A 12,943-nucleotide genomic window follows, 5' to 3' on the forward strand; every position below is an offset into this window, starting at 1 on the left:
CGATCCAGTAGAGCTTCATGGGAGAGTTCCGTTAGCACGACGGCGTGATGACGGTGATGATGTTGCTACCGACGCAGGGCTTCGCTTAAGCACCGCTACGATATGATCAAGGTGGAATATGATGGAGGGGGGCACCGCACACGGCTAAGAGATCAAGAGGTCAATTGTTGTATCTAGAGGTGCCCCCTACCCCTGTATATAAAGGAGTGGAGGAGGGGGGAGGGCCGGCCCTCCTATGGCGCGCCCTGAAGGAGTCCTACTCCCACCGGGAGTAGGATTCCCCCCCCCCCTTCCAAGTAGTAGGAGTAGGAGTCAAGGAAAGGGAAAAGAGAACAGAAGGAAGGAGGGGGCGCAGCCCCTCCCCCTAGTCCAATTCGGACTAGGCCTTGGGGGGGGGGGCGTGCAGCCTCCCCTCTTTTTTCCCCTAAAGCCCAATAAGGCCCATATACTCCCCGGCGAATTCCTGTAACTCTCCGGTACTCCGATAAATACCTGAATCACTCGGAACCTTCCCGATGTCCGAATATAGTCGTCCAATATCGATCTTTACGTCTCGACCATTTCGAGACTCCTCGTCATGTCCCCGATCTCATCCGGGACTCCAAACTACCTTGGGTACATCAAAACACATAACTCATAATATAAATCGTCACCAAACTTTAAGCGTGCGGACCCTACGGGTTCGAGAACTATGTAGACATGACCGAGACACATCTCCGATCAATATCCAATAGCGAAACCTGGATGCTCATATTGGCTCCCACATATTCTACGAAGATCTTTATCGGTCAAACCGCATAGCAACATACGTTGTTCCCTCTGTCATCGGTATGTTACTTGTCCGAGATTCGATCGTCGATATCTCAATACCTAGTTCAATCTCGTTACCGGCAAGTCTCTTTACTCGTTATGTAATGCATCATCCCGCAACTAACTCATGAGTCACATTGCTTGCAAGGCTTATAGTGATGTGCATTACCGAGAGGGCCCAGAGATACCTCTCTGACAATTGGAGTGACAAATCCTAATCTCAAAATACGCCAACTCAACAAGTACCTTCGGAGACACCTGTAGAGCACCTTTATAATCACCCAGTTACGTTGTGACGTTTGGTAGCACGCAAAGTGTTCCTCCGGTAAACGGGAGTTGCATAATCTCATAGTCATAGGAACATGTATAAGTCATGAAGAAAGCAATAGCAACATACTAAACGATCAAGTGATAAGCTAATGGAATGGGTCAAGTCAATCACATCATTCTCCTAATGATGTGATCCCATTAATCAAATGACAACTCATGTCTATGGTTGGGAAACTTAATCATCTTTGATTAATGAGCTAGTCAAGTAGAGGCATACTAGTGACACTATGTTTGTCTATGTATTCACACATGTATTATGTTTCCAGTTAATACAATTCTAGCATGAATAATAAACATTTATCATAAAATAAGGAAATAAATAATAACTTTATTATTGCCTCTAGGGTATATTTCCTTCAGTCTCCCACTTGCACAAGAGTCAATAATCTAGTTCACATCATCATGTGATTTAACACCAATAGTTCACATGTGTATGTGATTAACACCCATAGTTCACATCGTCCTGTGACCAACACCCAAAGGGTTTACTAGAGTCAATAATCTAGTTCACATCGCTATGTGATTAACACCCAAAGAGTACTAAGGTGTGATCATGTTTTGCTTGTGAGAGAAGTTTAGTCAACGGGTCTGTCATATTCAGATCCGTATGTATTTTGCAAATATTCTATGTCCTCAATGCTCTACACGGAGCTACTCTAGCTAATTGCTCCCACTTTCAATATGTATCCATATTGAGACTTAGAGTCATCTAGATCAGTATCAAAACTTGCATCGACGTAACCCTTTACGACGAACCTTTTTGTCACCTCCATAATCGAGAAACATATCCTTATTCCACTAAGGATAATTTTGACCAATGTCCAGTGATCTACTCCTAGATCACTATTGTACTCCCTTGCCAAACTCAGGGCAGGGTATACAATAGGTCTGGTCCATGGCATGGCATAGTTTATAGAACCTATGACTGAGGGATAGGTAATGACTTTCATTCTCTTTCTGTTTTCTGCCGTGGTCGGGATTTGAGTCTTACTCAATTTTACACCTTTGTAACGCAGGCAAGAACTCTTTCTTTGACTGTTCCATTTGAACTACTTCAAAAATCTTGTCAAGGTATGTACTTATTGAAAATCTTATCAAGCGTCTTGATCTATCTCAATAGATCTTGATGCTCAATAGGTAAGTAGCTTTACTGAGGTCTTTTTTTAAAGAACTCCTTTCAAACACTCCTTTATGCTTTCCAGAAAAATTCTACATCATTTCTAATCAACAATATGTCACTCACATATACTTATCAGAAAGGCTGTAGTGCTCCCACTTACTTTATTGTAAATACAGGCTTCACCGCAAGTCCGTACAAAATTGTATGCTTTGATCAACTTAGTAAAGCGTATATTCCAACTCCGAGATTCTTGCACCAGTCCATAGATGGATCACTGGAGCTTGCACACTTTGGTAGCACCTTTAGGATTGACAAAACCTTCAAGTTGCATCATATACAACCCTTCTTTAAGAAATCCATTAAGGAATGTAGTTTTGACATCCATTTGCTAGATTTCATAAAATACGACAATTGCTAACATGATTCGGACAGACTTTTAAGCATCGATACGAGTGAGAAAATCTCATTGTATTCAACACCTTGAACTTTGTCAAAAACCTTTTTTTTGACAAGTAGAGCTTTGTAGATAGTAACACTACTATCAGTGTATGTCTTCCTCTTGAAGATCCATTTATTTTCTATGGCTTGCCGATCATCGGGGAAGTCCACCAAAGTCCATATTTTGTTCTCATACATAGATCCCATCTCAGATTTCATGGCCTTCAAGCCATTTTGTGAAATCTGGGCTCATCATCGCTTCCTCATAGTTCGTAGGTTCATCATGGTCTAGTAACATGACTTCCAGAACAGGATTACCGTACCACTCTGGTGCGGATCTCACTCTGGTGGACCCACGAGGTTCGGTAGTAACTTGATCCGAAGTTTCATGATCATCATCATTAACTTCCTCACTAATCGGTGTAGGCATTGCTGGAACTGGTTTCTGTGATGAACTACTTTCCAATTCGGGAGAAGGTACAATTACCTTATCAAGTTCTACTTTCCTCCCACTCACTTTTTCGAGAGAAACTCCCTCTCTACAAAGGATCCATTCTTAGCAACGAATATCTTGCCCTCGGATCTGTGATAGAAGGTGTACCCAACAGTTACTTTTAGGTATCCTATGAAGACGCACTTCTCTGATTTGGGTTTGAGCTTATCAGGATGAAACTTTTTCACATAAGCATCGCAACCCCAAACTTTAAGAAACGACAACTTTGGTTTCTTGCCAAACCACAATTCATATGGTGTTATTTCAACAGATTTAGATGGTGCCCTATTTAACGTGAATGCAACTGTCTCTAATGCATAACCCCAAAACGATAGTGGTAAATCGGTAAGAGACATCATAGATTGCACTCCAATAAAGTACGGTTATGACGTTCGGACACACCATTAAGCTGTGCTGTTCCAGGTGGCATGAGTTTGTGAAACTATTCCACATTGTTTTAATTGAAGACCAAACTCGTAACTCAAATATTCGTCTCCGCGATCAAATCGTAAAAAACTTTATTCTCTTTTTATGATGATTTTTCACTTCACTCTGAAATTGTTTGAACCTTTTCAAATGTTTCAAACTTATGTTTCATCAAGTAGATATACCCATATCTGCTCAAATCATCTATGAAGGTGAGAAAATAACGATACCCGCCGCGAGTCTCAACATTCATTGGACCACATACATTAGTATATATGATTTCCAACAAATCTGTTACTCGCTCCATTGTTCCGGGGAACGGAGTTTTAGTCATCTTGCCCATGAGGCATGGTTCGCAAGCATCAAGTGATTCATAATCAAGTGATTCTAAAAACCAATCAGCATGGAGTTTCTTCATGTGCTTTACACCAATATGACCTAAACAGCAGTGCCACAAATAAGTTGCACTATCATTATTAACTTTGCATCTTTTGGCTTCAATATTATGAATATGTGTATCACTACGATCGAGATCCAACAAACCATTTTTATTGGGCGTATGACCATAGAAGGTTTTATTCATGTAAACAGAACAATAATTATTCTCTAACTTAAAAGAATAACCGTATTGCAATAAACATGATCAAATCATATTCATGCTCAACGCAAACACCAAATAACACTTATTTAGGTTCAACACTAATCCCGAAAGTATAGGGAGTGTGCGATGATGATCATATCAATCTTGGAATCACTTCCAACACACATCGTCACTTCACCCTTAACTAGTCTCTGTTTATTTTGCAACTCCCATTTCGAGTTACTACTCTTAGCAACTGAACCAGTATTAAATACCAAGGGGTTGCTATAAACACTAGTAAAATACACATCAATAACATGTATATCAAATATAGTTTTGTTCACTTTGCCATCCTTCTTATCCGCCAAATACTTGGGGCAGTTCCGCTTCCAGTGACCAGTCCCTTTGCAGTAGAAGCACTTAGTTTCAGGCTTAGGTCTAGACTTGGGCTTCTTCATTTGAGCAGCAACTTGATTGCCGTTCTTCTTGAAGTTTCCCCTTCTTCCCTTTGCCCTTTTCTTAAAACTAGTGGTCTTTGTCAACCATCAACACTTGATGCTCTTTCTTGATTTCTAGCTTCGCCGATTTTATCATCACAAAGAGCTTGGGAATCGTTTCCGTTATCCCTTGCATATTATAGTTCATCATGAAGTTCTAGTAACTTAGTGATGGTAACTAGAGAACTCTGTCAATCACTATCTTATCTGGAAGATTAACTCCCACTTGATTCAAGTGATTGTAGTACCCAGACATTCTGAGCACATGCTCACTAGTTGAGCAATTCTCCTCCATCTTTTAGGCAAAGTACTTGTCATAGGTCTCATACCTCTTGACACGAGCATGAGTCTAAAATACCAATTTCATCTCTTGGAACATATCATATGCTCCATGACATTTCAAAACATTTTTTAAGTCCCGGTTCTAAGCCGTAAAGCATGGTGCACAAAACTATCAAGTAGTCATCATATTGAGCTAGCCAAACGTTCATAACGTCTGCATCTGCTCCTGCAATAGGTCTGTCACCTAGCGGTGCATCAAGGACATAATTCTTCTATGCAGCAATGAGGATAAACCTCAGACCAAGGATCTAATCCGCATCATTGCTACTAACATCTTTCAACATAGTTTTTCTCTAGGAACATATCAAAAATAAACATAGGGAAGCAACAACGCGAGCTATTGATCTACAACATAATTTGCAAAATACTATCAGGACTAAGTTCATGATAAATTAAAGTTCAATTAATCATATTACTTGAGAACTCCCACTTAGATAGACATCCCTCTAATCATCTAAGTGATCACGTGATCCAAATCAACTACACCATGTCCGATCATCACGTGAGATGGAGTAGTTTTCAATGGTGAACATCATTATGTTGATCATATCTACTATATGATTCACGCTCGACCTTTCAGTCTCTAGTGTTCCGAGGCCATATCTGCATATGCTAGGCTCGTCATGTTTAACCCGAGTATTCTGCGTGTGCAAAACTGGCTTGCACCCATTGTAGATGAACATAGAGCTTATCACACCCGATCATCACATGGTGTATCGGCACGACGGACTTTGGCACATACTCAGGGAGAACACTTTTACCTTGATATTTAGTGAGAGATCGTCTTATAATGCTACCGTCAATCAAAGCAAAATAAGATGTATAAAAGATAGACATCACATGCAATCAAAATATGTGACATGATATGGCCATCATCATCTTGTGCCTTTGATCTCCATCTCCAAAGCATCGTCATGATCTTGATCGTCACTGGCATGACACCATGATCTCCATCATCTTGATCTATATCAATGTGTCGTCACATGGTTGTCTCGCCAATTATTGCTCTTGCAACTATTGCTATCGCATAGCGATAAAGTAAAGCAATTATTTGGCGCTTGCATCTTATGCAATAAAGAGACAACCATAAGGCTTCTGCCATTTGCCGATAAATAAACATGATCATCTCATACAACAACTTATATCTCATCACATCTTGACCATATGACATCACAACATGACCTGCAAAAACAAGTTAGACGTCCTCTACTTTGTTGTTGCAAGTTTTACGTGGCTACTATGGCCTGAGCAAGAACCGCTCTTACCTACGCATCAAAACCACAACGATATTTCGTCAAGTTAGTGCTGTTTTAACCTTCAACAAGGACCGGGCATAGCCACACTCGATTCAACTAAAGTTGGAGAAACTGACACCCGCCAGCCACCTGTGTGCAAAGCACGTCGGTAGAACCAGTCTCGTGTAAGCGTACGCGTAATGTCGGTCCGGGCCGCTTCATCCAACAACACCGCCAAACCAAAGTATGACATGCTGGTAAGCAGTATGACTTGTATCTCCCACAACTCACTTGTGTTCTACTCGTGCATATAACATCTACGCATAAACCTGGCTCGCTTGCCACTGTTGGGGAACGTAGTAATTTCGAAAAAATTTCTACGCACACGCAAGATCATGGTGATGCATAGCAACAAGAGGGGAGAGTGTTGTCCACGTACCCTCGTAGACCGAAAGCGGAAGCGTTAGCACAACGCGGTTGATGTAGTCGTACGTCTTCACGATCCGACCGATCCAAGTACCGAACATACGGCACCTCCGAGTTCAGCAGACGTTCAGCTTGATGACTGATACGTCTCCAACGTATCTATAATTTTTTATTGTTCCATGCTATTATTGTGGCACCCTGGCTTAGAGCGACCGGTTTACCTTGCATTGCCAGCCCAGAGACCTTGTCTTCTGGCAACACACAACAACATGGCACAGAAAGCAACCGCTTTATTCATGCTAGCAGAACATAGTTCATATTACAACAGTTAGCGAGGTCAAGCGGCACACACGGTGCGGCTGAACAATATCTACATTATTTAGTGAACATAAAGGGGCCTCGATCATGACAACTACTCGGCAGCGGAACAACGTCGTAGCAGGACTCCATAGCAAAAGGACACCGACGTGGACACGGTCTAGACTCGGACAACACTCCTTTCCAATGGGACTTTCCTGAAATTTGGCATGACACGCCAGGTCAGTACATTGAATGTACTTGCAAGCTCACAATAAGCATAAACAAGATGGGAGACAATATCATGATATTTATCCAAATAATCAACAATGCAACCCTATATCCAACATGCTGTGACTATGCTCAACATGTACTCATTCTCCCGACTTGCTTACCAGATGTGACCAATAAAACATGATATTAACAAAAATATACTCGTGATCCTTACGGCGATCACCACCCGACCATCTCATGGCCCGTGATCCTTACGGCGATCACAACCCGACCAACTTGTGGCCCATGATCCTTATGGCGATCCCAACCCGACCAACTCGTGGCCCGTGATCCTTACGGCGATCACAACCCGACTAACTCATGGCCCGTGATCCTTACGGCGATCACAACCCGACCAACTCATGGCCAACTCAACATGATGGCCTCACTGCCATCCTTAGTGCAATTTAGTGTGCATATTTATTAAGTGTTAACCCATGGTGTACCCTAGTTTCGAGCGTGTCCGTAACCATGGACTCGGCTACCGATAGATTAAAAACACTCTGCAGAGGTTAGTACACTGTACCCACACTACGGAACCCATGGCCTCGCATTCCCATTCGGGTGGACCAACAGCGTTCCGATGAAACCATTTCATTGTCATGACACTCTCCCGGCCCTTCCGACTCAGACCCCAACGGCCTAGTCCTGGGTAGCCCCGTGTCTACCTCCAGACACCTCGACCATCGTCGTGGCCATGATCCACTCTGGGACCCAGTACCAAAATTAACTTAACAACGGGCTCAAAAGGTTATGCTTGCCTACCGGGCCAGGGTACAGCACGCCCATAACCTTCCCTAAATGGAGGCACCGACCAGAGGCACGACAATGAAACGCATTAAGGCCGTCCCATACCGGCAAATGTGGTTGCACTGGGAAAGACTCATTTCAGCGGCACCACGACCCGGTCAACAACATGTTCAAGTTGAATTATTAATCAGGTTCAACTTAATGTGAAACAAAAATAACCAGTGTCATACTGCCATACCATGTATCACATAACATATGCATCACATAACCATGCAAATAACTGCACCAAACACGCTCCCATGGAGCCATCATCAACTCATGCTACCATACTGGTTAAAATCTCACTTTACTTATACCAGAACCATTTCTAGCATTATCATCATTATTCATCATGCAAAAATAATATTTAAACTACTCATCAAACTTTATGACCATATTATTTATTTCTCACTTGTAACTAAGTTCTCCTTATCTTGCCAACATTATTTACTACAAACATTCTGAAGTTCAAGTACTTTAACATAACAAGCATATAACAGAATATATTTACTATATGACTACTTTAAATGCATCAATATTCATAAGTTTAAGTAGAAAAATCATAAATATTGAAGTGGCACCATGAAAATGTTACTGTGGCTTGCCTTAGTACCGATGAGGTTCACAAAGCTCCTGGTGATCCTCAAGACAAGCTGGCTCTGCTGGAAAATATTCAAACCCACAAAAAGAAAATATCAAGAAACCTTCTGAAAATTGCTAGAAAATCTAGACAGCAAGGAAAAATCCCATCTTTTGGGTGCTGTTAGATTTTTGGACACAGAACACGATGAAAAAAGAATCACTGCATTTGGACTTGTAGATAAAAAGTTATGGCCATTTGAAGTCTCCTGGAATTTAAATGAATTTGGAAATAATAAACAAAGGGGAGTGACGTCGAAGGCGTAATCTCCCGGGGTTCCACCACTCATACCACTTTGCGCGCGTAATGAGTGGCTCACTAGCAGGCCCCGCTAGTCATGTCGGAGGGAGGGGAGAGGGGAACGGCGATTCGCCGGAGCTCACGCCAGCGATGAGACTTCTTGGAGGCAAACTAGAGGGAGGGATCGACGGAGAAGGAGATTACGCACCTGCCCGTACCCGTAGGGTGGTTAACAGTGGCCGGACGGTGTCGGATTTGACCTCTCCAGCGGCGACAAAGGGCGGAGGTTTCCAGAGTTGAAGAAGACGGCGGCTTGGGGCGGCTCCAGGGGCTCTAGCTTGGTGCGTTGGCTTCACGGAGGAGAGGCGGAGGCCCTGGCGGGGTCGCCTCGGCTTGGGAGAGGCCGGAGCTGCGGGAACGATCCAGAGGGGATCGCCGACGAGCTCGGCTCTGGGACAGCAGCCCGCGGCCTGCCCGGCCGGGCTGCGGCTTCTACTGGTCTAGGAGGGAGTGGGAGTAGGTTGCGATGCTCCAGGAGGCTGCAGAGGGGGGCTTTTATAGGCGGGGCAGTGAGGAGGGCTCGGGATCCACTGGAGGACACCTGTCCCCGGCGCCCGGTGACGAACAATGCGATGGAGAAGGCGACGGAGGTCACGCAGCCACTGTACGCGGGCGCAGACGAGCACAAGAACGAGGGGGAAAGAGACAAACACAGTGCACACGCACTATGCCGTTGGCCGGACCGTGCCCGTGCTCGCTGCGGCAAGCTCTAGTGTTAGCGAGCGGCAGGGTGGAGTTATGGAGGTGGAGACGAGGATGGTGGCGAGGGGTGGCACGCTCTGGCCGGCCGAGCAGCGAGCACGCGCTCAACAGAGGCGCTGGCGACGCGTAGAGCACGCGTTTGGCATGCCAGCACGCTCGGATGAACGCGGTCACCACGTGGACCGTGACATCAGGCCACCTACGCACTAACAAGGATGTCTGGCGTGTAGTCCTTAGTAAACTAAGGTGTTACCATGGCTCGGTTTGGTTCCAGGTGCAGTAGAAGTAAAATGGTGATGAGGTTAAGTTATTGGACAAAAACTCTGGGGGTTACTGTGGTCAAACCATAGGGATTCAAGGGCTGAGCTTTGGGGTTTTACTGTCTCTTACTAAGGTAAATAAGCTCAGGGAAAACCACCTACATTGGAGCTAGTAAAAAGGTAGTTGCTATAGAAACTACCATTTCAGCCCAGAAGTGATTTTATTTTTTGTAGCCAAAATATTCCAAAGAGTGGTGAAATATTTTTGCTCAGAAATGTTCCCTAGGGTCCAAAGAATATTTGGGATTTTTCTCAGGATCTTTGGGGAAAGAGAAATTAGGGTTGCTTTGGAGCTCAAGGAGTTAGCTAGGGTTTTGGAGGCAAAAATGAATATTTTTCATTTAAAAAATATTCCAAGCGATATTGTTGGGTTGGCCAGGGGTGAAATGATGGCTTTGAGGAGGAGAGGGAACACTTGGGTGAAAATCAAGGGATACCCAAGTGGTTAAGTCCAAATGGAATGATTCAAAACTCCAAATCCAAAATCAACTCAGCTGAAAATCAAGCAAAGAAAAGAGGGCAAAAACCAGGCTATGACAAACCACCCCCAATTAGAATGAATCTCGTCCTCGAGATTCGGTTGCTTGGGAAAACCATTCTGGATAACATGCCCTTAGAAATTCTTCTGATTCCCAGGTTGATTCTGACTCGGTATGATGCATCGATTGAACCTTGTAAAACTTTTGTGACTTACTGCGAGTGACCCTTTCCATCTGATCCAAAATTTTCACTGGCCTCTCTTCGTAGGTCAAATCCTTTGCCAGCTCTATTTCTGCCAAATCGATCTTCTTCTCGGGTGGTGATATGCATCGTCGCAGTTGTGAAACGTGGAACACATTGTGCACATCTGACAGTTCAGGGGGCAGCTCCAACTGATATGCCACAGCACCCACTCGCGTCATGATGGGAAATGGACCAATAAACCCGGGTGCCAATTTTTCACGGGTTTGGAACCTTTTTATTCCTTTCATGGGTGTGACTCGAAGGTAGACATGTTCTCCGGGTTCAAATTTGATCTGCCAGTGCTTTGCATCGTAATAACTTTTCTGTCGCGATTTGGCCAGTTGTAATCTGTCTCGGATCTCCTTGACTTGCTTTTCGGCTTCCAGCATAAGATCTGTTCCGAAAATACGGCTATCTCCGGTTTGAGACCAATTTAATGGAGTGCGGCACTTACGGCCATACAAAGCTTCATATGGTGACATATTTAAACTGGTCTGGAACCCATTGTTATACGAGAACTCGGCGTACGGCAAGCAATCTTCCCATTGTGGTCCTTGGGCCAAAACACAGGCTCGGAGCATATCTTCGAGTATCTAATTTACTCTTTCCATTTGCCCATCCGTCTGAGGATGATAAGCGGCACTGTATTTCAATTCCGTTCCGAGGGCTTGATGGAGACGGGACCAGAAAGTAGAGGTAAAAAGTGAACCTCGGTCAGAAGTGATGGTTTGGGGAACTCCATGTAAACTGACAATCCTGGATACATACAGTCAGGCAAGCTCATCTGCTCGGTATGAGGTTTTGACTGGGAGGAAGTGGACCACCTTGGTTAATGTATCCACTATGACCCAGATTGCATTATTGCCTCGTCGGGTCCTGGGTAATCCTGTGATGAAATCCATACAGACATCGTCCCATTTCCATTGTGACACGGGCAGTGGTTGTAGAAGTCCGGCTGGCTTCTGATATTCTGCCTTAACTTTGTAGCATATGTCGCAACAGGCCACGAAATAAGCAATGTCTTTCTTCATTCCATCCCACCAGAATATTTGTCGAAGGTCTCCATACATTTTTGTACCTCTAGGGTGGATTGAATACGAGGATTCGTGGGCTTCTGACAAAATTTTCTGCTTTAGGTCAGCTTGATTAGGCACGCTAATCCTTCCCCTGAATCGGAGGGTACCGCACTGATCTTTCGAGAAATCGGATGACTTGATGCGTTTCTGCAGATCGGCATCGCCTGACTGGGCATTATAGATTTCTTCCTCAAGAGTAGGGGTAACTGTCAGGATATTTGCAAGGCCAGCCTCAACTATGACCAGGTTGAGCTGAGCAATTTCTTCTTTAAGTTCGGAAGGCAGAGATTCCAACATGACGTTTAAACTGACGGGCTTTCGACTGAGTGCATCGGCAACCATGTTGGCCTTACCCGGATGATAATTTATTCCAAGATCATAATCCTTGACCAACTCCAGCCATCCTCGCTGACGGAGATTAAATCCGGCTGAGTAAATATGTATTTGAGACTTTTGTGATCGGCAAAAATTTGGCACCTTTTTCCAATGAGGTAGTGTCTCCAAATTTTTAAAGCATGTACTACCGCATCCAATTCCAAATCATGAGTGGGGTAATTTCCTTCATGGGGTCGTAGCTGCCGTGAGGTATAAGATACTACCTTGCCATCTTGCATAAGCACGCACCCAAGTCCTTGCCGGGAAGCGTCGCAATATACGTCAAAGCTGCGGTAGATATCTAGAAGTGTTAATACTGGCGTAGTTGTTAAGCGTTTCTTTAACTCAGTGAAACTTTTCTCACAGTCTGACGTCCATTCAAACTTCTTATCCTTTTTAAGCAGCTCCGTCATGGGCTTAGCAATCTTGGAGAACCCTTCAATGAAACAACGGTAGTATCCGGCTAATCCAAGAAAACTCCGGATCTGAGACATGGTGGCGGGTGGCAACCAGTCGAGCACATCTTTTACTTTGCTTGGGTCCACGGCTATACCTTCAGCGGATAGCACATGCCCGAGGAATCCAACTTTCTTGAGCCAAAACTCGCATTTACTGAATTTGGCGTATAACTGGTGCTCACGGAGTCATTGTAACACTGCGCGGAGGTGTCCTTTATGCTCTTCTTCACTTCTTGAGTAAATAAGTATATCATCGATGAAGACGACCACGAACTTATCAAGGAAATCCATGA

This window comes from Triticum dicoccoides, chromosome 4B, assembly GCF_002162155.2.
Source record: "Triticum dicoccoides isolate Atlit2015 ecotype Zavitan chromosome 4B, WEW_v2.0, whole genome shotgun sequence".
NCBI classification, from domain to species: Eukaryota; Viridiplantae; Streptophyta; class Magnoliopsida; order Poales; family Poaceae; genus Triticum; species Triticum dicoccoides.